The sequence below is a fragment of the Pinus tabuliformis genome, chromosome Q, assembly GCF_031772625.1.
Source record: "Pinus tabuliformis cultivar Carrire ecotype Pingquan chromosome Q, CPIR1, whole genome shotgun sequence".
In the NCBI taxonomy this organism is placed as follows: Eukaryota; Viridiplantae; Streptophyta; class Pinopsida; order Pinales; family Pinaceae; genus Pinus; species Pinus tabuliformis.
The window spans coordinates 865955556-865981500 of record NC_142296.1 but is presented as its reverse complement, the minus strand read 5'-3'; positions in this window follow the sequence as shown (position 1 = coordinate 865981500).

Here is a 25945-nt window from a genome sequence, read left to right as displayed (position 1 = left end):
GCTGGGAAAAAATGCCTTGGAAAGTTGAGGAAATCCACCCAGATTAGGCAAGTTGGGAAACTTTTTAAGCAGAGAAATCAGGGGTTCAGTGAAAAAACTACCAAGGTTTTATGCAATGACAGTAATTCTCTACTATTTTTATCCTCTTGATATTGCATTCTCTGAGTCTGAATATGATAGCTTTTGTAATTCGACATGTCATGTTATTATCCTATGTCTGTTTGTTTCTTGTTTTATATTGGGCTTATGAGTGTACTACTAGAACTGAGCTTTATCTTTATCACATTATAGAATATGAACTTTATTCAAACATATGAGTGTTGTCTCGATTCTTAGCTAGGCTGTGGCAGTTACTGTACTCATCTTGTTGCAACCTCGCACATTGATTGTGTCTATATTTTTCAGGTGTTGCTGGGAAAGTTAAATTTTGTTTGGGGCTACAAGCTTGATTCTTTGGCCATGTCTACCACTATTAATATAGAAATTTACAAAAATCGATTGGCTATTGTAGTGTCCAACTCTTGAGTTTTCTAAAAATATAATTTATAGAGAACTAGTGTATTTTATTAATCGGCAGATGGCACAAAGTTCAAACCAACTTGCAACTCCAAAATAATTTGAAAATCTTGCAACAACAGGAACCAGCATGAAAATTGACTGAGCCATTAAGAAAAAGAGTTATTTGAAATTTGATGGGCATGATTAACATCTGGGAGCACACTTATATCATCTATGCTTTACTCTGGCTCAGTTTACTAATTGAAACTCGAGATTCGTGACTCAATGCACATCTTAGGCTCAGTTACTAATTGAAACTCGAGACTCGTGACTCAATGCACATCTTTAGTAAATATAGTTTCTAGCAGTCCAGAAGCATTGCATGGTTTCAAAGTATCGTTTTATAACACCTTTGCGTCCAGTTATTTGCATCTACATCTTCCAAATTTCTATTTCTATGGTGCTTCTTACCGTTCTGACATGGACATAGGCTGTGATTTATTCTAGAATAAAAATTGCCTAAATTTGGGCGTCAGCTGTTGAAACTCATATACAGATGGATTGATCTGTGCTCCATAGTGACATCGATGGTGGAGTTGCAATTTGGTAAATGGATGAAAATATTGGATTTTGTTAAACTTTTTCTGCGTTCATGAAGCTCCGTAGCATCCAGAATTTAGAAAAGCAAGCAGGTCATGTATTGATTGTTGTTGAAGATTTTGAAAGATGCTATTCTATGATGTCCCACAGTACAAGGCTGGATAAGACTCACCATGGATTTAGAAATTGGAGTATTTTTTGGAGGTTGCACTTGCGGCTAGCATTGGTTCTGGACATTTTATCCTGATGCTTTATGTTGTTTACTTTGATGACAATTATTGTTTTCTGCTTAGTATTCTTTTTCTGCCATTATTCCGTTATGATGAATATTGTGTATTTATATTATGATTCAATGGTGGTTGTGCATTATAAGTCGATTATGGATTGTATTGTACGATGCTGATTTGGAAGGCAACACGGTTGCTCCAAATTTGTTCTTTATTGTTGTATTCGTTTTTACAGGCTTGCAAGCATTAACTTTTTGCCTAGTATTCTCTCTCATGCAACTGTTATGCTGCATCTATTGTTACCTGCGGCAAATAATTCCTATGGGCAATTGAATTATCAAATCTGAACACCGCAATAATGGGTTGAACCTAAGTCACATAGTTTGGGTTCGGCAATGATTAGTTTTGCTCAAATTCAATTTTTTTTTGTGACGTTCACCATTACGTTCATATATTTAACTTTAAAATGAAATATAGCATAAAATAGTAGGAAATCAACATCAATAAACACAAAAAATGCTACCATGGACTTGGAAACTGCAAGGATTGATTGCAAGCTTGCACTAAGACGTGAGGTTATGAGCTGGAGCTATGGACTCGGACTTTGTCAATGACCATAAGGTTCACCAAATCTCAATTTTTTTTAGGTTTGTCAAATTTCAAACCTCAAGGTTGAAGTTCCACAAACCTTGTGGCATATGGTGGAACAAGTACATATAGATTTGATTTAAACTAAATTATTTCGAATCTTATTGAAAAAGTATGGCTCACTTTTAATTGCAGCGGATATTGATGAACGATGGCCATTTGTTTACATTGTGGTCATTTGTTGGACATTAATATAATTATCTTATTTATTCACAATTGATTATGATGAAGGGGATGGAGGTGTCTTTCTATATAAATGCATGAATAACCTTGCCTTTATATTATGGGTTATATCTGTACATTAAAAAATTACAGTTAAACCACCTATATGCACCAAGTAAATGTTGACATATTATTGTCAAATCTTAATCAAAAAATATGGCTAACTTTTAATTGCAGTGGATATTGATCAGCGATGGGCAAATTTCAGTTGGTTATTATGACGTAGATTTATTCGCAATTGATTATGATGAAGGGGAAGGAGGTGTCTTTGTGCAGAAATGCATGAATAAACCATTCCTTCATATCATGGAAGAGTTATGGTTTTGGACTGAGCAGTAAGCAAATGTTGACGTTTTCAACAATCCAAAGGGATGACGAAAATGCCACATTGCTGCTTCTGCCAAATCACAGCTCAGACCCGAGTATAGCATCGTTATAGACATGTTGGAATTTGCGAGAAGTGAAGCATAGGCTTCTCTCGAAGCAAACTTGCTAATACTTGGTCCTTGGACTGGACTGGACTGAAGTTGGAAATGGAATATGCAGTGCTTTGGCAACTATGTGGACTGAAGTTGGAAATGGAATATGCAGTGCTTTGGCAACTATGTGGACTGAAGTTGGAAATGGAATATGCAGTGCTTTGGCAACTATGTGGACTGATGAAACGGGTAGCTTGAAATGCTTGGACTGTTCAGTGGTTCACGTTTGCTTGGGAGTATGACGTAGCCTCTGATGGACAGGTTCTTAGAGATCACGTGGTTTCAAGAGAAATGAATAATATATTCATTTGTTACAGGAGTATCCAACATAAGGAGGAGGATACACAGTTGAGATCCACAAAGGAATATATATATAATCGAATAGTGATGATTATAATAATTTATATACACACGTTGATAGTCACGAGGTTGATAGATCATGTCTATTATGTCTACTCACGTCTTTAAGTAGGTTGTGGCACTTTATTTATTATTATATGATGGCTGTGGCGCTTTATTTATTATCATATTTTATTATATAATATTATTTATTTAGGTTCTTTAAGTAGGTTGTGCACTTTATTTATTATTATATAATGGTTGTGGCACTTTATTTATTATTATATTTTATTATATAATATTATTTATTTAGCTTTATTACGTTGCGTTCGCTTTTAAAAATGTTTGTTTTCGGACAATTAAAAAAACTAAATTATTATTAAAATTGCATTTTCATCCTTTTACATTAAAGTGATTAGATTAGTGATGACTGAGGACATGTGATGAATAAGCAGAATGGTTAAATTATATGAGGGTTTAATTATTCTTATTTGAAACTTTATTGAACATGGCGATATAAAATTAACCAAGATTTTTTATAATGAAATTTTGCAATAGTGATTTTTTTTTAGAGCAATGTTGATACACTGAATTTCTATTACTAACTTTACGTAGTTTACCATTATTATATTTTGTATCTTTCGAAGTTGTAATATTGATTAAGGTGTTAGATTTGTATTAGTTGATTTTTGTATGACTTGGTTTTTTATTTATAAAGGTTTTTCTATTCCCATTTAATGGATGCTTTTTCTTTTTTGATAACTTATTGCTGGTTTTGTTGTTACTTATCATTTTTAAATTTAATTAGTGTAATTAAAGTTTTATTCTGATTCATCAAGCATGTAAGTAGTCCATTATTTTTTAGCTTATCAATTTGATTTTTAAAGTTTTTATTTCCTGGTTTCTCATCTTTTATTTTTTTGATTTATTCAAACATTTGATTAAGGCTTTTTAATGGGGGATCGTTCATTGTATTTTTTGATAAACTTTTGTTGATTTTCTTGAGTTTTTGATTCCCTTTCTCATTTTTTGTCACATTGTTTCATGTTTTTTTAAAATTTTAATTTGTCCAAACATTAACTGAACTTTTTAGATGATTTTTTTGGTAATCTTTTTATATATATATTCTCTTATTTTTTTTTCAATTTATAATACATTATTATATTATAAAAGTATTTTACGTTACTGACTTTTTTCTTGATATAATAATACATTATTAATATACATTTTCACCTCGAGTTCTTTTATAATTTTTTACAACTTTTTTCTTAATATAATAATACATTATTAATATACATTTCACCTGAAGTTCTTTTATAATTTCTTTCTTTTCTTTCATAAGATTGATAAAAACCTAGCCTCTTTGAATTTCAAGGCTCATTACACTTTTGACTTTTTTTCAATAACAAAGGAATTTTACATTATTAATTTACATTTCACTTAAAATTCTTTTATAAGGGTGATACAAACTTAACCTCTTTGAATTTCGAGAATCATCACACTTTTGACTTTTTTTCAATAACAAAGGATTTTTACATTATTAATTTACATTTCACTTAAAATTCTTTTATAAGGGTGACACAAACTTAACCTCTTTGAATTTTGAGAATCATCACACTTTTGACCTCCTTTCCATAACAAAAGAATGAATTTTGAGAATCATCACACTTTTGACCTCCTTTCCATAACAAAAGAATTTTGCGAGAATGATATATCATTTTTGAAATCAAAAGGCATTTTGTGAGAATCATTTGCGAAATTCATAGTTTTTAGTTTTATTTATTGTTTGGCTTAGTTGTAAAATATTTTTATTATTAATAAAATATTTAATGTTTTATTATTAAATAATAATATTTTATATTTATTAGTTTATAGGAGACAATGATAGGTGGCTATGTTAAGACACTCCATGGTGAAAAGGTCATTGATTCAAAATTCTATAGAAAAAATCCAGTGATGCTAAGAGCTGGCGTGGCTTGGGTCGGGTGCAATCCTTGAGTGATTTTGATGACTTAGATGCCTTTGGGTCACAGTTACTCAAGCCACCAGCTAGGTGTGCTAGTCATCTTATGATTCACATACCCCATTAAACAAAAAATAATGTTTTATATTTATTAAATAATTTAAAAAAATGATAACAATTTAATTCTATTAATATGGTCTTTTTAGAATTTGAACAATAACTTAATTTGATCCTTGTGACCTTATTAAATTTGAATAATAATTGTATTTATTTATTTTTAAACGATGTAGTTCAACCATCATTTACTTTTATTGCTTTGTATCATGAATAGGGATGGAATTGGATGGGGTAAATTGTTCATTGTGAGGCAATTTAGCTGTCAAATATGGTTTCATTTTTTCAGTACTTGTCACAAAACTCGTTGAAAGTTGTAATACTTATGCTAAATTTGTTTAAATTGTCAAATTTGATGGGTAGGTTGGAATTCAAATTCTAGCCTTGATCGTGAGTAATGGAAAATGATTAAATGCCATAAGGGAATCACATGTGGTCACACAATTAAAACTTGTAAAGTCACAATTCTTCAATACTTTGGTTATCAAAAGAAATGATTTTGGTGGAAATATCCATTAGGATTTGGTGGCGGCACAATCAAAATAGATATGGCTCCACATTGACAATAATTGACTTGTTCGAGCGCTGGTGGCAAAAAATAGTTTTGAGGCATGGTAATTTATAATGATATTCATAGAGAGAGGTAAGACAACACATACCTCCTTACCCTGCCAAATTGTAATGGCTACTTTTATTCCACTAAGTGATATGATTTGTTGACCAGAGACTATAAATTGGCACTGATAGAATTGAAAATCACTTTTCATAATTTCGTATAATTTCGTCACACTTAATGTGAGTGGATATTTTCTTTAATGTTTATAGGCTTGACCTATGTACAACTTGAGTAGGCATAATGGTTAAGAACACGTGTTTCTTTGTAAGAGGTCATAAGTTCAAATCATTGCACGGAGGTGGATCCCTTATCCCACAAACAAGGGGTCTCATACACCAATTTGGTGTCTAGCTTCACTGTGACCTTAAGATTAGGCTATTATTATTATTTAGAAGGTATGATGATAGTGAATAAGTGCAATATCATCGTATAGATTTCTCATAACCACTTAAAGATAGGGCAATGCAAAATTTGGTGTATGATAGGAAAATTGTACTTTGTAATGAAGAAACTTCATTTTGCAAGGAAAATATTAGAATTCAAATGGCCAAGGGTAAGTGTATTCTGGTCAAAGACCTCTGGATCAGAGAAACTCCAAAAGGGTATGTGTGTATAAAACAAATATATGGCCAATAACAATGAATTTGGTAAAATGTGCGATTAAAGGCTTGGACTAGATGTGGCTCTTATTGGGCGCTCTATAACTCAGTATAGGAGTAAAGTGTAGGCGTAAATGTTTGTGAAATTTAACATTTAACATTTAACATAAACATTTAACATCTATATGTTAGCTCAATTAAAAAATAATAAAAGGTTAAAAGTAATATGGAGGAGATGTTGTGTCTGTAAAAGAGTGCAAACATAAGTTAAAAGTAATAAAAATAATAAAAACAATAAAAACAATAAAATTCTATTTGCTATATTGTAATTTTGTTTTGCAGGCAGCTTAACCCCTCCAACTCAAGTTAGAAATTATGCTATGGGAAAATTTGCATAAAAAATTATTATAAGTTACATTGGTAATGTTAAATTAATAATGGTTGATAGATAAATCATGCTATAGTCTTGCTTTGACAAGAACTAATAAATTGAAATGTGAAGTGGATAAGTAAATTGCTTGCTCAAGTAGAAGAACTTGCATAAATTTTGGTGGGTAGTAACCACTAGTAAGTCTACACATTTATAGTTTTACTCCTACAAAAGTGATAATGAAAACATAAATGAGGGTGTAAAGTGACTCCTTTTCAAATTATTTATTTTTGGATGGTTTCCTTCAAAGCTTAAGAATAAAAAATCACTACACAAATATAATCTAAAAATCATGCATGAATATTGCAATTGTATACATAAATTATGGCATAAAATATGTAAGGGAATTATCCACGTGGCATTATTTTGTGCAAACGCTGCAATAAAACCTTCAAGTTATGGTCCAATCAAATGTTTGATTTTTTTTTCTTTAATAATATTGATTTTTTTTTTCCAAAAGTTATACAATATAATTTGCATTAGTCAATGCTAAACTAATAGTGATCAATAGACAAATGATTGTTATAGTCTTGCTTTCCTAGAAACTAATAATGATTCCATAACCATATTTAAATTTAATCAATAAGCAGATAAAAACTTAATATTTACAATAAACTTACAATATAACAAGTTTTTCAATCATGGATATCCACCCCCATTTTACCATGGGTATTATTAACTTGTAAATATATTTTGTTATGATACCATGGGCTAAAACCATGGCTTATCAATACCAGATGCTCAAAAACCGTAATTCATTTCACAATAAAAAAACAAAATGTAAAATATATTTAGACATTACATATGTCATTGGTTATAGAGTGACAATTCTCGATCATATGGAGAGAGAGAGGGAGTAATAAAGGAGAGAAGGAGAGAGAGAGGGAGAGGAGAGGAGGGAAGACAAAGAGGAGAGGAGAGAGAGAGGGAGAGAAAGGGAAGAAAGGGAGGGAGACAAAGATGGAGGGGGGAGAGAGGGAGAGAGAGAAAGAGATGGGGGGGAAGAGACAGAGGGAGGTTGGAGAGAAAGGGGGAGAGAGGAAATAAGAGAGAGAAGACTTGAGAGAGAGGAGAGAGCGGGGGAGGGAGATGGGGTCGCAAGGGGATGTTGAAAAATGTGTAACTCGGTTTGGTCTGCATTAGTATGAAATGTATTCTTGTAAATGTAAAATGAAAAAGAAATTATTATTATTATTCAATCATGGGTTTCATGCTCAAGTTCTTTTATTTTGTAGGTTAACCACCCAGTGAGTGCTTCTAGGGTTTGTCATAAGTATAAGAGTCATTGTCATATATGGAAGACCCTATGGGCACATTGTAAATTGCAAAGCAAAATTTATGTTGTCTTGAAAGTGTCAAAATACCTCCAATATCAATTCGGCCTAATGCGCTGTCAAGTTGGCCTACATGAAGAGCCACGTCCACCCTTGAGGAAGCCTATATATAAGAGGAACTCGTCCTCCATTTGAATTACTCTTTCTCATATCTTATGTGAAGAAGACAGAAGAAAAGGAAGTCGAAGAAGGAAGTGCGAAGAAGAGAAGGTTGAAGAAGTTGAAGTGTTTGGGTCTCTCTATTATTTTGGAAGTGCGAAGTTAGGGTTTCTGCACTAGGATATTGAGGTTCGATTTTCGAAGCAAGAGAGAAGGGAAGGCAAACAAAGGTCTCTTACTGCATCTTACTAGCCCTATGACTCAAGTCAAAGCAAGTGAAGTCACGAGGAATGCTGTTAGAGGGAGATCGAAGTCTCCTAGAGAAGTTGCAACAGTTGCTAGGGAGCAAAATTTCGGATCTACTGGGAGGTTGAAGATATTGCAGCAAGAGGCTGTGGAAGACTTGATATTGGAGGGTATTTGTTTGAGTCTAGGTCATGGTATTCGTCAATTGAAAGATCTGAAAGATAAAAATAGATTTTCGAGTTTTCCCCTCAAGAGGAGGGGTTTTGGCCTCGGCTTGTAGCCTATATACTGTGTGACTCTCCTTACTGTTTTGGTAGCTGTTTAATGTATTGCACATTGGAATAATAACGAACAAAGCTAATAAGTAAAAGGTAACACAAACAATTATCAAGTAAAGAGAATTAACATATTCATTGCCCTATTGAATTTTCAACAGGGGAGAGAGGAAGATTGAAAACATAAAGAGAGAGAGAGTTAGGTAGGTATGTTAAGGGCCATAAGTTGGAGGATGTTCGCCTAGTATTTGAAATGCTTTAACATGGACTATATTAGTTTTGAAGGATTTAAATATTATACCTATATATAGTAGTTTGGTGACTATTTCAATATATATATATACAAATTTTGAGCCAATATTATTAATTTAGTCATATTTACATTAAAAAAATAGTTGACTTTTAAACTGGTTATATATATATATATATATGCCAAAAAACAACCGATTGGCAAAATTTTGCCCTTGAAAGAAAATACCCTATGTTAGATTTGAAGGGACAAAGGGGGAAAGCAAAGCTTTGGGAAAAGCTTCATTGAATAAATTACTACAGTGGAAATGGAGAGCTTGGTTGTTGAAAATAACACAAGAAATGTTAAAAATAGAAGTGCTAAAAATAGCACAACTATAAATAGCAGTTTGGGTACTAGTGCTTGATTGGACAACAGGGAATGAAAAAAGGAAGTGCTAAAATTAGAATTGCTATTTTTAGCACTTCAATATGGATTCTTATTTTAATCAGTGCCTGGACTAAAATAGGAAGTAAAATTTGAATTTGAACTTAATAGCCGTTTGAGAATAAATTAATTAATTCACCATGAGTTAATTAGTTGTGAAAAATCAAACATGAAGTCTATGTGAGGACATGCAACACTTTATCTATTAATTGAGGAATTTATCCATCAGTTAAAGAGATAAGGATGAGTTCTAATTTGAGTAGTAATTAGTTGGCTCAGTTAACTGAGTCAAGTCCAGTTAGATTGATTTAAATAGTTTGTTTAAATTATTTGTGAGTTCAGTTAGTTAATGCTTGCATACATGTAATTGCGGCACTTCAGATAACTGAATATTCTCTCATGTATAACGCATGCATGTCTGTTCAGACGGAGACCCAGTTGAGATCAGAGAAGGGACAATGTACTATCAGTTGGATGAATATTTTTCCTGTAAAAGAAGCTCATCCATGATGATGATTTATCTCCTTCAGGACTGTGTAGTTGGATAAGAGGTTAGTGAGTGTGTGAAGAGGCCAATTCACACAAGTGGCTGCATTGGACTCCAATCAAAATTGCGCAAAGAAATAGGAGGCTTGGAGGGCAGACTAGAGGTTAGATAGAGGCCTTTGACTGTCTATGAGTAGTAGAGGTATTGCAGAGAGAGTAGGATAGCTTTTGAGCTGATTCTTTTTGTAACACTGACTATATTTCCACTTGTATGGTAATACAGAGTTGGGGTTTTAGGCTGAGGCTTTCCCCGGGTTATATCTTCTGTGTTATGTGTGATTGATTCCTTCTTATCAGTTATATGTGTTCTTATTGATGTTGCTCATGTTTAATTAAGATTCCACTAAATTGTTTGTAGAAGTAGATCAAGTGTTTTGCTTTAGTATATTGCATTACTAGGTGATCTACAAGTGGGAATTTCTACATTGGCCACCATCAACAATGTGAAAGAGGATCCCTATTGATTTTTGTAGCATCAAATGTGTCATAGCCACGAAACTTTGTGGAGACGCTAGAATACATGTATTCTCCAAAACTTTGAAATCGTTTATGGAAATTCCATCTAGAGACGACTTAATTAAAATATTTAATCTTTTTTTAATGGTGCCTAAGTCTAAACTTAGGAAAACTAATTAATTAAAGGGTATTAACTAAGTCATGGTGAATTTTTTTTAGAAAAAAACATGGATCGAGTTCTAGTTAATCTTAGCCATCGATTATGTTTTAATCTTGGCCGTTGATGTCTCAATGGGAGATTATAAGAAGAAAGTCGATGGGGCTTGGAGAACACACTTGAAGAGTTTGATTTTGCTGAGAAATCGATTTCCATGAGTAGCAACTGTGTGTTGTTGGAAGTGATTTAGTGAGGTCAAAGAAGTGAGATAGGGGCAAAGATAGTAACTCTGAAAGGAAGTTTCTCCAGTCTAGTGAGTGCACAGAAGAGAGGTAGTGAGTGCCACAGAGAGGTAGCGTAGAGCTTGAGAGGGAGATCTGTATTTTGCTGAGGAGAAGTCGAAATTTAGTGCCAAAAACCGGAGTGGGAGACTGGAGGACAGGAGGATTGATTTTCTAGATAGCCGCTGATCAATTAGCGAGAGAGATGCTGGTCCGAGTTGTGGGACATACATCTGCATAGGCTGATCGCAGAGGCAGTAAGGGGCATCTCATCTTGAGCCAAGGTTAGTGTCGGATCATTGGTGGGAGTGAGATTTTTCTCACTAGATCTCTCGTCAGTTATTTCTCTGTATGGAAAGCTAGATTTGAACTTCCATAGATTTGTACTCAGATTTACTAATGCATAATATTAAAACCCTCAGCCGCTGCACCCGTTTTCCTGAGTTGGGTTTTTCCTTGGACTTGGTAAAAAAATAACGATGTATTTTGTGTGTGTGTGCATCTATTTCTTTCAACGTTTCTATTTCTTATGTAGTATTTGGTTTGTGAAGTTTGCAATGTATTTGTTTCGATATTTTCTGTAGCACACAACAAATAATTTGTTTAATTAAATTAACAAATAGAATAAATAACATCAGCTGCTGCAATATGATTCATGGTTAACCGAATTTTCACATGGTATCAGAGCACAAATTGTAAGCCGGAGAGATCAGTGGTGAAGAAAGGAGTTTCACTGTTCAGTGTGGGCAGTAGGTGGAAACCCCAAAGGGCAACACAACCACTTTGCCTGGAGGTCAAATTTCTTGAGGAGATTCGATTTTTCTGAGAGGGACAGAAAAATTCGATCTCTCTAGATCAAGGGATTCTAGAGGCAGAGGGAGCAACCCAATATTTTTGCAGAGCACATCTCTAGCTAGACGCAATAGTTTTTGCAGTAGTTTTCTAGAGCAACACTAATTTCGGGTGGAAGAGAGAAGAAGCACACACAACAAAGGGATAATTTCTCTTAGGGGATCACGAGTTTTAGAGATCTAATTTTTCCAGTTGCAAATTGGTAGTAGTTGTGAGCAGATATTCTCACTCTAGACGGGAGTGCGAGTAGCAGATCCAATAGCTGAGCAATGGGAAAGAGGGAGATTTTCAAGTTTATTTTCTCCACTTTTGAGTCTCACAAATTTTGCAGCTTTGCAGGGATGATTGTACAAGATTACTAGAGGAGGTTGTGCGAGTTAGCCAGAATGCAAATATGGGCAACAGATCGAATTCAAGTTGCCAGGGTAGATGCTAGAGGAAGTGCAAGTTGCAAAGAAAAAAAGAGTCTAAGCCAGGGACTAGGATCGAAAGGAGATAATGGGGCACCAGATCCAGGAGGAGGTGGAGTATGCAACTCTAGTGTGCCAAATGGCTAGGATTCTTGAGGAGGTCCACCTCTTGAATCAATACCTTGCTACGAGGGTCCACAATATTCAATAGCAGGATGGATCGGTGGCAGCAAATGTAGTCAGATGCTAGAGTGACATATGTAGAGTCTAGTCGCAGGTCAGATGCTGAGAAACATAGTGGAGATTTTGTAACAGTGCAGTTGGAACAATGTAGAGTCAGTAGCAGCGCAGATGCCTCAGTGACAACGCAGATAATAGAAACAGTGAGAGACTTGGCTGATAAATGTATCATATTTATCACATTTGATTCAATATTTTGGATGCTTTTTAGTTTTAGATGTTGCAGTTGCAGAAGATGGAGATGGAGTTACAATGCAGGTGCAGTGTTGGCAACAGTTTAGCAGGGCTAGTAGTAACACAAATGCAACATTTATCAAAGTTTCATAGTAGTTGGTGGGCAGCAGTAGCCAGACATCAACGACATAACAAGAGGTGGTGTAGAGACAGGGTGTTGCTTCAGTGGTTTGTAGTGCTAGAACACATTCCTCGCTAAGAGGGAGTGTTGATTTTTGTAGCATCAGATGTGTTCTAGCCACGAAACTTTGTGGAGAGGCTAGAATACATGTATTCTCCAAAACCCATAAATCGTTTATGGAAATTCCACCTAGAGATGAATTAATTAAAATAATTAATCTTTTTTTAATGATGCCTAAGTCTAAACTTAGGAACACTGATAAATTAAAGGGTATTAATTAAGTCATGGTGAGAATCTTCTAGAAGAAGACATGGATTGAGTTCTAGTTAATCTTAGCCATCGATTATGTTTTAATCTTGGTCATTGATGTCTCAACGAGAGATTATAAGAAGAAAGTCAATGGGGCACGGAGAACACACTTGCAAAGTTTGATTTTGCTGAGAAATCGATTTCCAGAGTAGTAGTTGTGTGTTATCGGAAGTGATTCAATGAGGTCGAAGCAGTGAGAGAGCGGCAGGGATAGTAAGGCCAAAGGGAAGTTTCTCCAGTCTGGTGAGTGCATAGCAGAGAGGTAGTGAGTGCCACAAAGAGGCAACACAGAGCATCAGAGGGAGATTCATATTTTGCTAAGGAGAAGTCGAAATTTAGTGCCAGAAGCCGAAGTGGGAGTCGGAGGCCAGGAGGATCGATTTTCCAGATAACAACTGATCAGTTAGTGAGAGCGACATTGGTGTGAGTTGTGGGATGCAAATCTGTGTAGGCTGATGCGAAGGCGACAAGGGGCAGCTCATCTTGAGCCAAGGTCAGTGTCAGATCACCGGTGGGAGTGAGATTTTTCTCACTAGATCTCTTGTCAGTTATTTATTCGTATGGAAATCTAGATTTGAGATTCCATAGTTTTGTACTCAGATTTACGACTGCATAATATTAAAACCCTCACTTGCTGCACCGGTTTTCTCGAGTTGGGTTTTTCTAGGGACTTAGTCCAAAAATAACAGTGTATTTTGTCTGCGTGCATTTATTTCTTCTATCGCTTTTATTTCTTTCGCAGTATTTGGTTTGTGAAGGTTGCAGTGTATTTGTTTTGATATTTTCCGTAGCACACAACAAATAATTTGTTTAATTAAAATAACAAATAGAAGAAATAACATCAGTTGCTGCAATAGGATTCAGGGTTAGCCAAATTTTCACAATCCTGCGTAAAAACAAACACTGATCTTTGTCAAAAAGGAGTTAATAAATGGTTGTATCTTGGTCAATTAAAATATTTAGGAGGAGTTGATGCCACACTTGGCGCTTCATATCTATGGAGGATATAAGAACAAAGGGATGATCAAATCCTTTACAGTGCCAACAAATTTTCCATTTGAAGTCATCTGCAAAGGAAAACCAACTTTGTTAAAGATACTCTTCTTTGTTTGGATAAATGACACACAAGTAGTGTTGACTATTGCTACTAGTTTAGTTCCAACTAATACTCCCACACTTTCTAAGCACTTTTCTTTGATTTGTCCTTTTATAGATAAGACAATGCCAATTTGAACTTCGAAGCTTGCTCCAAAATGGGTTAAGGAAGATGAGGACTATGTACTTGAAACATGGGATGACATGCAAGTTTAATGGTTTATATACATCACTTCTATAAGATGGGTTGTTGATTCTTGGAGTTTTTTCTTTGAGAATTTAGTGTTGTTCCAATGAATGAAAAATATTTATCTCTTGTCAGTTTTATATTTTAGAGTAGGACAAAGGGTGGGTTGTTGGTAAGGGCCATTTATTTATAGTAAACATTGGCATATTTTGGAACCAAACATTGTGTAACATCCCTTGTTCTACCTGTGCTCTTTGCAATAATAAATGTGACTACAATACAAACATGGAGGAGAATCATGACTGAAAGAACCTCTGATTAAATATATGATAATTATTAATTAAAAATAATTAATTGAAACAACTGAAGGAAGGACAATATTACAGATCCTTGGTCTAAGGGACGCTAGCTTTCTTGCCTATTTTAATTGAAGCCATGACCATACCAGTTGAATTAAATGTCGTAGTTGCTTACAACCGAGAGAAGCCATTGTCTGACCAATTTAATGTGATGCCATTGGAGTTGAACTGAGTTTAATGTGATGCCATTGACACAAACATTTATGAGATTGGATTGGGACGATGGAAGGGCAAGCGACGTCCATTCCATTCTCCCTCTAACAGATTGAGGAGACAACATACTAGAGAACCAATTTGCGCTCTCCCAGCTACATGAACAGATGGAAAGATAGATATGTATACATGCATAGCAAAGGAGCAAGGGACAATTTTTAGACTTGCTTTGGTTTTCAATCTCACTTGCTTTGGATCCCTATCTCGTTGGCTCATGTTAGTTCTATACCCTATGAGAAGGCGTTCAAGACTGATTCCAGGTGATGTGTAGTTGTGAGGAATGGTATAGGTGATTGGACTGCTTTGGAGCTGATTAATGAGCCTGTAACCTAGAGCTAGTGCTCCATGGCCTTGAGTTTATGCTGTGTGACTTTGATTTTGTGTTCTGTGACCTTGATTTTATGATTTTTGACATTGACTGTCAATCCCTATGATTATGTTTGAGACCATGGAGATCCTTGTCTAAGCTTGTGTGGTTTGTATGAAGCCTGATGAATGACCAAACCATTTGTGTAGACTTCCCTATGTAAGCATTTCCTCAGACCCTGAAGTTCGCTGAAGGTTTGTCAATTGAAAGAAAGGTTGCAATGTAGTTGGCCTATGGTTGGGTGGAGAGTGGAAGTCCCTACCTTAGTTGCTGTCCAAATTAACAGACATATATAAATATATTTGGGTATGCATGCTATAATACAAGCTATGATATCCCTTATTGTGCTTATGATTAATGAATAATCCTGTATCATCCAAGAAATAATATTTGATTCACTATTTAATCATGGTTGACCAACGCTCATATATATCTATAGAGTTGCTTGAGTTATGTGGTTACTACCTTTAGTGAATTGCAAGTTGTCAAATATGCTCATGACTGGTGGACCTATGAAAATCACTTAGGACTAACTTGTTATCTCATAAGTTCTCAGTCATCTTATATGTTTATGAGTTTTGGCATCTCATTGCTATAACCATGATTGTGGGTTATATTACTTATTAGGAGTTCAATTTATGTGCTATGTGTTGGATGAATGTCTAGTTAGAGTTGAGGGTCACATATTTTATGAATGTCGTGATGATTTCTATGAGTTTATGCATACTTATATATATTGTTATAACTAAGAATTGTAATCAACCTAATAGCCTAAGATTCATGTTGTTACCATGGCCTACAATCCTCTTGAGTAATTATATAAATCTGTGTGTCTCCATGCTAATGAATGAAGGAATCATATCTCACATGATAAGAATGTAACTGTGTACTTTAGATGAGGATTCAACTATTGTTGATGGTTACTTGGTTTAAGAGTGATGTAATGATTATATGGTTTATGCACACTTGTAAATTGTTGTGATATCTTGAAATTCACTAACCAAAGCGTAGTCTATAGTTTTTTTGCACAATATGACCTTTGGGGATATTTCCTTTCTTTTTCTTATAATGTATGGATGACAAGCTATATTGGAACCTTTGATATCTTTTCGACATAGTCTAGTATCTTTGAGGGCATGTTTCACAAGACTTGGCCATCACCTTTAGAAATATGGAGTTTTGGGCAGTTTCCCTTTAGTATTATGGACCTCTGTAATTCCCCAAACTTCCATTGAATTTTTGCTTTTGCAAAACTTTAGTCTCTTCAAAACCATATTAGTATTTTCTAGTAGATCACATTTGGGAGTAGATTCCCTTCTCAATTGCTTTCATATTTGGGTGGATTTCTTTGTGAAGCATATTTTGTATCCAGGATGGATACCTTTCTCCAAGCATGAATTATATCTGAGCATTCCAGAAGTCAAGTCAATAATCCCTTGCAAGTGGTTCAGAATCTCTTGGACAAGATTTTGCATTGAATCTGGGGGCTGAGATATCCATGCGTGGCAAATTTTGTCCAACCCCTAGGAAAACCGATACATCCTTATGGCCAGGTAACTGCATTTTTCCCTATTGCATGGGGGCCACTTTGAATGGGATCCATAACACTTTACATTTGAATTAACTCGGTATTTGGCATATCTGAAGGTGAGAATGGAAAGTATAAAGGAGAAGGCCCCGATGCATCTGGGGTCAGATTAAGCTTTGGAGGAGTTGTAGATCTGGGAATTCGAGAATCTGTGCGTGGCGAGGGCACACACCTCTTCGGACGCCTGGATGCCATGGCTTGGATACCAAGTGATGGGTTAGATTTCAATCGAGGCTATATTACAATCGACGAGTGTTGAATTTGAGGATCCAGGGTCCAAGCGTGTGGAAGGGTGGCATTACGTTGTAACTCTGGATCAACCTCAAATTGGATATAACATGAAAATGTCACAAAATAAGATGGGGAAGGGCCACGTGGGGTTTGCGCTAGAGTTGACGTGGTAATGCCATGAGGATCTGATAGGGACTATGTGGACACCATGTAGAGATCCCATGATGATGTTCCAATGATACAAATGGATTCCATGTGACAATTCAATGCTGATATGGCATTATGTAATTGGTCTAAATTTTGTAGGACATAACTTTGAGTCTAGGAGTTAGATTGAGATAAAATTTATATCATTGGAAAGTTCTCAACGAGTTGAATGCGATGGTGGCATTTGCTTTGAGTTTCAATGAAGTTTGAAGAAGAGGATTTTTGTAACCCCATATTCATAATAGACCTTGGAGGTTTTGTTGAAGCCGTAAGTTACACCTCCCACATCTTGAGATGGCACAAGGGGGTGGGAGAGAGTGTTACATAGTGGTATCAAATAGCTAGTTCAAACACTGAACCTGTAGGGCCAGAAATACACCATGTGAAGTAAAGGTTCAACACTTGGATTGGATAGACCTTGAAAGACAAAGTTGTATCTTTGTTAAGTGTTGAAAATTGGTATTATAATGGAGCAAGAGGCTCAACACTAGACCTAAAAGGGCTCATGGAAAAAAATTAATACAACAATTTTATTAATGCATATGTTAGCATTATTTGATTATTAGCTAATATGATTTCTAACCTTGATGAAATACTGAATTCAAACTTCTTGTTGATGTGGTTACCAACATGCTAATATGTTCTTTGGTTTCTTGGAATATGTGACTGACATGGGTTTTATGTGTGTGAACAAATTATCAATCAACATGCATTAGATCAACATGCTTAGTGTTGGCATGGAAAGGAAACAAGTCAATATGTTTATGCTTGATATAACTAACAACTGTGTGTGTGACAACAGATAAGAAGATACAACTTGTAGCAAGAAATAGAGGAATGTACAATAGTATGGCACAACACGATATAGACAAAATCTATCTTGAACAAAAAGAGGAAGGTTCCCCTAATGGAACCAATACCCTTAGGATACTGATAGCTGAATGGAAGTGTTGCAAAGCAAAGAATGAAAGAATAATCAGAAAATAAGAAGAACATGTAGAGCTAACCAAAATGTTGCTACATGACTTGTCCTACATGTAAGGGTTGTTGCTACATGCACCAACCTCTGGAGATATAGAAAGTGGTATAATGTCAACATCAAAGAGAAACCTCATAAGGTTGGGAATAAGAGAAAACTATTGTAATGTTGGGATGTGGAAAAGAACACATAATCCATGAGTTCTCTAACAAACAAAAAAAGAATAATAATTCATGTAAACTCCAGACATGTGAACCAAAAACTAGCAACACTAAAGGAAGTAACTTAAAAAGGAAGAAATGAGGGAGCACCCCCACGAGCTCTCTGTAATACTAAAAAGTTCCTCTTGAACCATTTAGAAATATTTTTCATCTTAAGGTTACTATAGACCTTGGAAAATACATTTAAGATTTTATGCATGTGCTAATGTGTTTAGTGCAATTGTCGAAGTAAATATAGAATGTTTGATGTGTTGTGAATCAAGATGTTTCACAATTATCCTTGTGTTGTCAACTACATGTTTTTGTTTTTGTTGACTCTCTGCATGTCCATGTTGCTTTGTGTTGTTTTTCATGTGTTGTTGTTGTGTTTTTTCTTTGTTTTTCATTTTTCTATTTGTTCCTTTTGTAATTTGGTTTTGGTTTTGTATGTCGGGTGTGGGAAAGGAAATGAAAGAAGCTCATGAATAAGAGTTGAATAAAAGCCAACTATAAGTTCAAAATCTTGATTAAATTTAGTTCATGCTATAAATTGCATTAGAGGGATAATGAGGATAAATGATTAGTTAAGAAGGTCTAATTGGGTCCATATGGACTAGCTGAACAACAATATTACAACTGTAAGAATGACATAAGAAGGGAGTTCCATTAACTAAAATTGTGCTTGGATGATCTTACGCCGTGTGACTTTGATTTTGTGTTATGTGACCTTGATTTTATGATTTTTGACCTTGAGTGTCAATCCCTATGATTATGTTTGAGACCATGGAGATCCTTGTCTAAGCTTGTGTGGTTTGTATGAAGCCTGATGAATGACCAAACCATTTGTGTATACTTCCCCTATGTAAGCATTTCCTCAGACCCTGAAGTTCGCTGAAGATTTGTCAATTGCAAGAAAGGTTGCAATGTAGTTGGCCTATGGTTGGGTGGAGAGTGGAAGTCCCTACTTTAGTTGCTGTCCAAATTAACACACATATATAAATATATTTGGCTATGCATGTTATAATACAAGCTATGATATCCCTTATCGTGCTTATGATTAATGAATAATCCTGTATCATCCAAGAAAGAATATTTGATTCACTATTTAATCATGGTTGACCAACGCTCATATATATCTATAGAGTTGCTTGAGTTATGTGGTTACTACCTTCAGTGAATTGCAAGTTGCCAAATATGCTCATGACTGGTGGACCTATGAAAATCACTTAGGACTAACTTGTTATCTCATAAGTTATCAGTCATCTTATATGTTTATGAGTTTGGGCATCTCATTGCTATAACCATGATTGTGGGTTATATTACTTATTAGGAGTTCAATTTATGTGCTATGTGTTGGATGAATGTCTAGTTAGAGTTGAGGGTCACATATTTTATGAATGTCGTGATGATTTCTATGAGTTTATGCATACTTATATATATCGTTATAACTAAGAATTGTAATCAACCTAATAGCCTGAGATTCATGTTGTTACAAACATGGCCTAGAATCCTCTTGAGTAATTATATAAATCTGTGTGTCTCCATGCTAATGAATGAAGGAATCATATCTCACATGATAAGAATGTAACTGTGTACTTTAGATGAGGATTCAACTATTGTTGATGGTTACTTGGTTTAAGAGTGATGTAATGATTATATGGTTTATGCGCACTTGTACATTGTTGTGATATCTTGACATTCACTAACCAAAGTGTAGTCTGTAGTTTTTTTGCACAATATGACCTTTGGGGATATTTCCTTTCTTTTTCTTATAATGTATGGATGACAAGCTATATTGGAACCTTTGATATCTTTTCGACATAGTCTAGTATCTTTGAGGGCATGTGTCACAAGACTTGGCCATCACCTTTAGAAATATGGAGTTTTAGGCAGTGTCCCTTTAGTATTATGGGACCTCTGTAATTCCCCAAACTTCCATTGAATTTTTGCTTTTGCAAAACTTTAGTCTCTTCAAAACCATATTAGTCTTTTCTAGTAGATCACATTTGGGAGTAGATTCCCTTCTCAATTGCCTTCATATTTGGGTGGATTGCTTTCTGAAGCATATTTTGTATCCAGGATGGATACCTTTCTCCAAGCATGAATTATATTCGAGCATTCTAGAAGTCAAGTCAATAATCCCTTGCAAGTGGTTTAGAATCTCTTGGACAAGATTTTGCATTGAATCTGGGGGCTGAGATATCCATGCGTGGCAAATTTTTTCCAACCCCTAGGAAAACCGATACATCATTATGGCCAGGTAGCTGCATTTTTCCCTATCGCATGGGGGCCACTTTGAATGGGATCCATAACACTTTACATTTGAATTAACTCGGTATTTGGTATATCCGAAGGTGAGAATGGAAAGTATAAAGGAGAAGGCCCCGATGCATCTGGGGTCAGATTAAGCTTTGGAGGAGTTGTAGATTTGGGAATTCGAGAATCTGTGCGTGGCGAGGGCACACACCTCTTCGGACGCCTGGATGCCATGGCTTGGATACCAAGTGATGGGTTAGATTTCAATCGAGGCTATATTACAATCGACGAGTGTTGAATTTGAGGATCCAGGGTCCAAGCGTGTGGAAGGGTGGCATTACGTTGTAACTCTGGATCAACCTCAAATTGGATATAACATGAAAATGTCACAAAATAAGATGGGGAAGGGCCACGTGGGGTTTGCGCTAGAGTTGACATGGTAATGCCATGAGGATCTGATAGGGACTATGTGGACACCATGTAGAGATCCCATGATGATGTTCCAATGATACACATGGATTCCATGTGACAATTCAATGCTGATATGGCATTATGTAATTGGTCTAAATTTTGTAGGACATAACTTTCAATCTAGGAGTTGTATTGAGATAAAATTTATATCATTGGAAAGTTCTCAACGAGTTGAATGCGATGGTGGCATTTGATTTGAGTTTCAATGAAGTTTGAAGAAGAGGATTTTTGTAACCCCATATTCATAATAGAACTTGGAGGTTTTGTTAAAGCCATAAGTTACACCTCCCACATCTTGAGATGGCACAAGGGGGTGGGAGAGAGTGTTACATAGTGGTATCAAATAGCTAGCTCAAACACTGAACTTGTAGGTCCAGAAATACACCATGTGAAGCAAAGGTTCAACACTTGGATTGGATGGACCTTGAAAGACAAAGTTGTATCTTTGTTAAGTGTTGAAAATTGGTATTATAATGGAGCAAGAGGCTCAAAACTAGACCTAAAAGGGCTCATGGAAAAAATTTAATACAACAATTTTATTAATCATATGTTAGCATTATTTGGTTTTTAGCTAATATGATTTCTAACCTTGATGAAATACTGAATTCAAACTTCTTGTTGATGTGGTTACCAACATGCTAATATGTTCTTTGGTTTCTTGGAATATGTGACTGACATGGGTTTTATGTGTGTGAACAAATTATCAATCAACATGCATTAGATCAACATTCTTAGTGTTGGCATGGAAAGGAAACAAGTCAATATGTTTATGCTTGATATAACTAACAACTGTGTGTGTGAAAACAGATAAGAAGATACAACTTGTAGCAAGAAATAGAGGAATGTACAATAGTATGGCACAACACGATATAGACAAAATCTATCTTGAACAAAAAGAGGAAGGTTCCCCTAATGGAACCAATACCCTTAGGATATTGATAGCTGAATGGAAGTGTTGCAAAGCAAAGAATGAAAGAATAATCAGAAAATAAGAAGAACATGTAGAGCTAACCAAAATGTTGCTACATGACTTGTCCTACATGTAAGGGTTGTTGCTACATGCACCAACCTCTGGAGATATAGAAAGTGGTATAATGTCAACATCAAAGAGAAACCTCATAAGGTTGGGAATAAGAGAAAACTATTGTCATGTTGGGATGTGGAAAAGAACACATAATCCATGAGTTCTGTAACAATCAAAAAAAGAATAATAATTCATGTAAACTCTAGACATGTGAACCAAAAACTAGCAACACTAAAGGAAGTAACTTAAAAAGGAAGAAATGAGGGAGCACCCCCACGAGCTCTCTGTAATACTAAAAAGTTCCTCTTGAACCATTTAGAAATATTTTTCATCTTAAGGTTACTATAGACCTTGGAAAATACATTTAAGATTTTGTGCATGTGCTAATGTGTTTAGTGAAATTGTCGAAGTAAATATAGAATGTTTGATGTGTTGTGAATCAAGATGTTACACAATTATCCTTGTGTTGTCAACGACATGTTTTTGTTTTTTTTGACTCTCTGCATGGCCATGTTGCTTTGTGTTGTTTTCATGTGTTGTTGTTGTGTTTTTTCTTTGTTTTTCATTTTTCTATTTGTTCCTTTTGTAATTTGGTCTTGGTTTGGTATGTCGGGTGTGGGAAAGGAAATGAAAGAAGCTCATGAATAAGAGTTGAATAAAACCCAACTATAAGTTCAAAATCTTGATTAAATTTAGTGCATGCTATAAATTGCATTAGAGGGATAATGAGGATAAATGATTAGTTAAGAAGGTCTAATTGGGTCCATATGGACTAGCTGAACAACAATATTACAACTGTAAGAATGACATAAGAAGGGAGTTCAATTAACTAAAATTGTGCTTGGATGATCTCTCTCTCTTTCTCGCTATATATATATATATATATATATATATATATATATATATATATATATATATATATGATGAATATGTGAATGATGAGAAAAATAAGAAAGGGGCATAATGATGCCATTCCATTTGAAAGGTCATTTGTTGAGAATCATCATAGTAGCAAGATATGTAATTTAATTGTTAAAATATTATGATTGTGTAAATGACATGTAAATAAATATTTGTGCTTACCATGTTTTGGGTAACACATTGAAGTTATTTAATGAATTTCATGTCATGTGGAATGTCTATCAGGTAAGTGTGCAAGAATGATCACTAACTGTTGACTACCACTATTAATGTGCTATGCTTACACTTACACTTATGACATTTGTTGTGTGAATAAATGAAAACAATAATGACTGAAAATTAACTCTAAAACCAATGAAATATGAATAACATGGAATGTGTGCATGTACGACAATGCTTGTCAAAATGAATATGCACAAGTGTGGGTGCATGGATGAAGACATGTTTGAATGTGTAAATTGAATACATCATGCAAATTCCTTCATGAAGTATCATTGAAAACTTGCAAGAAGTTGAATCGACAGAGTTGTGACTAATCTATGAAGCCGAGAATGTTGAATATTGCAACGACAAATATGATAAAGGCCAATTGGACTCCAACAAAACAATAAAAAAAGAACTTAAGTTAAAAGTGTTGGCAATGATAGTAAAGTAAGGAAAATAGTAAGCCGAGGTAAAAAGCTTGGTAAATGGAGGGAATTTGGTAAGAATTTATTTCAACTGAATTGATATCTTGTATTTCCAAAATGAATGATTCACATGAATTCATATGAAAGAGTATGGTTAAGGAAATAAGCCTTCACCATGAAAAGATTTCAATGACATTTGCAATGCATGAAAAAACTGAAGTGGAAACTAGTTACTCACGAAGTTGAAGATATGCAACTCTCTATTTTGTCTCTTTGGGCTATTGGAATAAATGTTTCATTGCATTATGAAATGCTAAAATAAATGCAATCCACACATATGATACTATGATAGTTTCATTTCAATCTAATTGAAATCATATGGATTGATACAATTTTTATATGTGTAATAAACTTGAGATCACTTCAAGGATGTTGTGAATTGTTGAAATGAAAAGAATGTATGCATGAATACTGACAACAATTTCACTGATTGAAAGATAAAATTGTAGGTAGAGCGTTGGAATGGGGTGTGAGATAGAAGCCACCATGAAAGAATGACACCACCTGAAAAGGATCCCAACAACATGACTACAAGTCTCACACTTATGAGATTTGGATTCCAAATGAAGCAAAGTTGGGCAATTGTAATTTATGATTTGAGATTTTTTGAGTATGTATCATGGAAAACTAAATGTTGTGACTGATCCAGATTTATGCAAGAATGAAATAAAATATATATATGCACAAAAACACAGAGCTACAATGAAAATATAAGTTTAATCATTAATAGACAAGTACTAAAAACTATTACATGCATGATGGAAATAAACTAGTTCAAGTGATGGTAACTTATCTATGAGAAGAGATGTGGTGGCTACTTGCCTTCTGAACTGTGTTACAATGAGGCTTGAAGGCATTTTTATCATTAAGAAATAATGGGAAACCCTAAACATCCAAAAACCTAACCCTAGGAGATGAAGTGCCAAAAGCTTGTGGGCCCTGTTCGGGTTAGTTGGAATGCCAACTTCACGAGGTCATAACTTTGACATACGATATCCATTTGATTATCATAATACACTATCTCTAATATCTCCAAAAAGAAGTTAAATAAAGATAAGTAAGATGGTTTTGCACTTTTCCAATCTCTTTGTTTCCCCAAAAAACTCCTTTTAGGCCCTCAAAATGGCTTTGGAAGTTTAGGACATGAACAATTACCAAAAAAATAAGCTCTACTACAATTAAGGAAATTGAAAGAAAAAATGGTGGGGTCCAAGTGGAATAGGTGGGTAGCTACCACTATCCACCTGGATCAGTGACACAGGTGAAATGATGGAGCATGGAGCTCAGGAAGAATATTTTCGTGATGGGATTGCATCCCTATGGCACTTTGTTTCTCATGGGAACAAGTCATAACCTATACCTTTACTATAAGAATCTATGAGTAGTGCAATGGAGCACGCCACAACATTACTTGGCCATAAAAATCCATGCACATTACATTAGAGCATGTTAGAGTGGTACTTTGATGTAATAATTTAATGATTACCCATGCATTAGGGGAATTTTGAGGTCTAAAATGGGCCTCCTAAGAAAAATGTACAACCAAAATAAACTTTATAAGAACCAATAAAATTCAATATGATGATGTCAACCATGGGGGATGATTCACCATTTTTGGAGTAAAAAAGTAAAAATATTAAAAAATAATAAAATAATAAAACTATTTTTTCAACTCGTATTTTCAACTTATCACCCTAAGGTTTTACTCAAATTTCTAGCTGGAGTAGTACCCATGTTACATACTTTCAATGAACCCTACTACACGAAAAATGATAAATAAATAAAAAAACGTGATTGCAATCACATTTTTCATGTATTTCTCATTTTTTGTGTAGTAGGGTCTAATGAGGCGGAGGAATTTTCCGGATGGCCAAAGTGGCCAAAATCCAGAGATTTTTTTTTCAAAAATCTTGTAGAGGAAGTGTTTGAATCGTGTTTTTGATGGTGGAAATGGATTCAACACCATCAAAAACATCTAAGACATCTAAAATTTTGAAGTTTAACAACTATAAGTTGGATTTACAAAAATCCTTGCCGGATTTTCTCTAAATATGACCGGAATTTCCATAACTTTCCGGGCAACTCCTCGCCTCGTTAGCCTACGCGAAAATTCTACATCCAACGAGTGTTTCTGCTCGAACTTTGAGTAAACCCATAGAGAGATAAATTAAAAATACGAGTTGATAT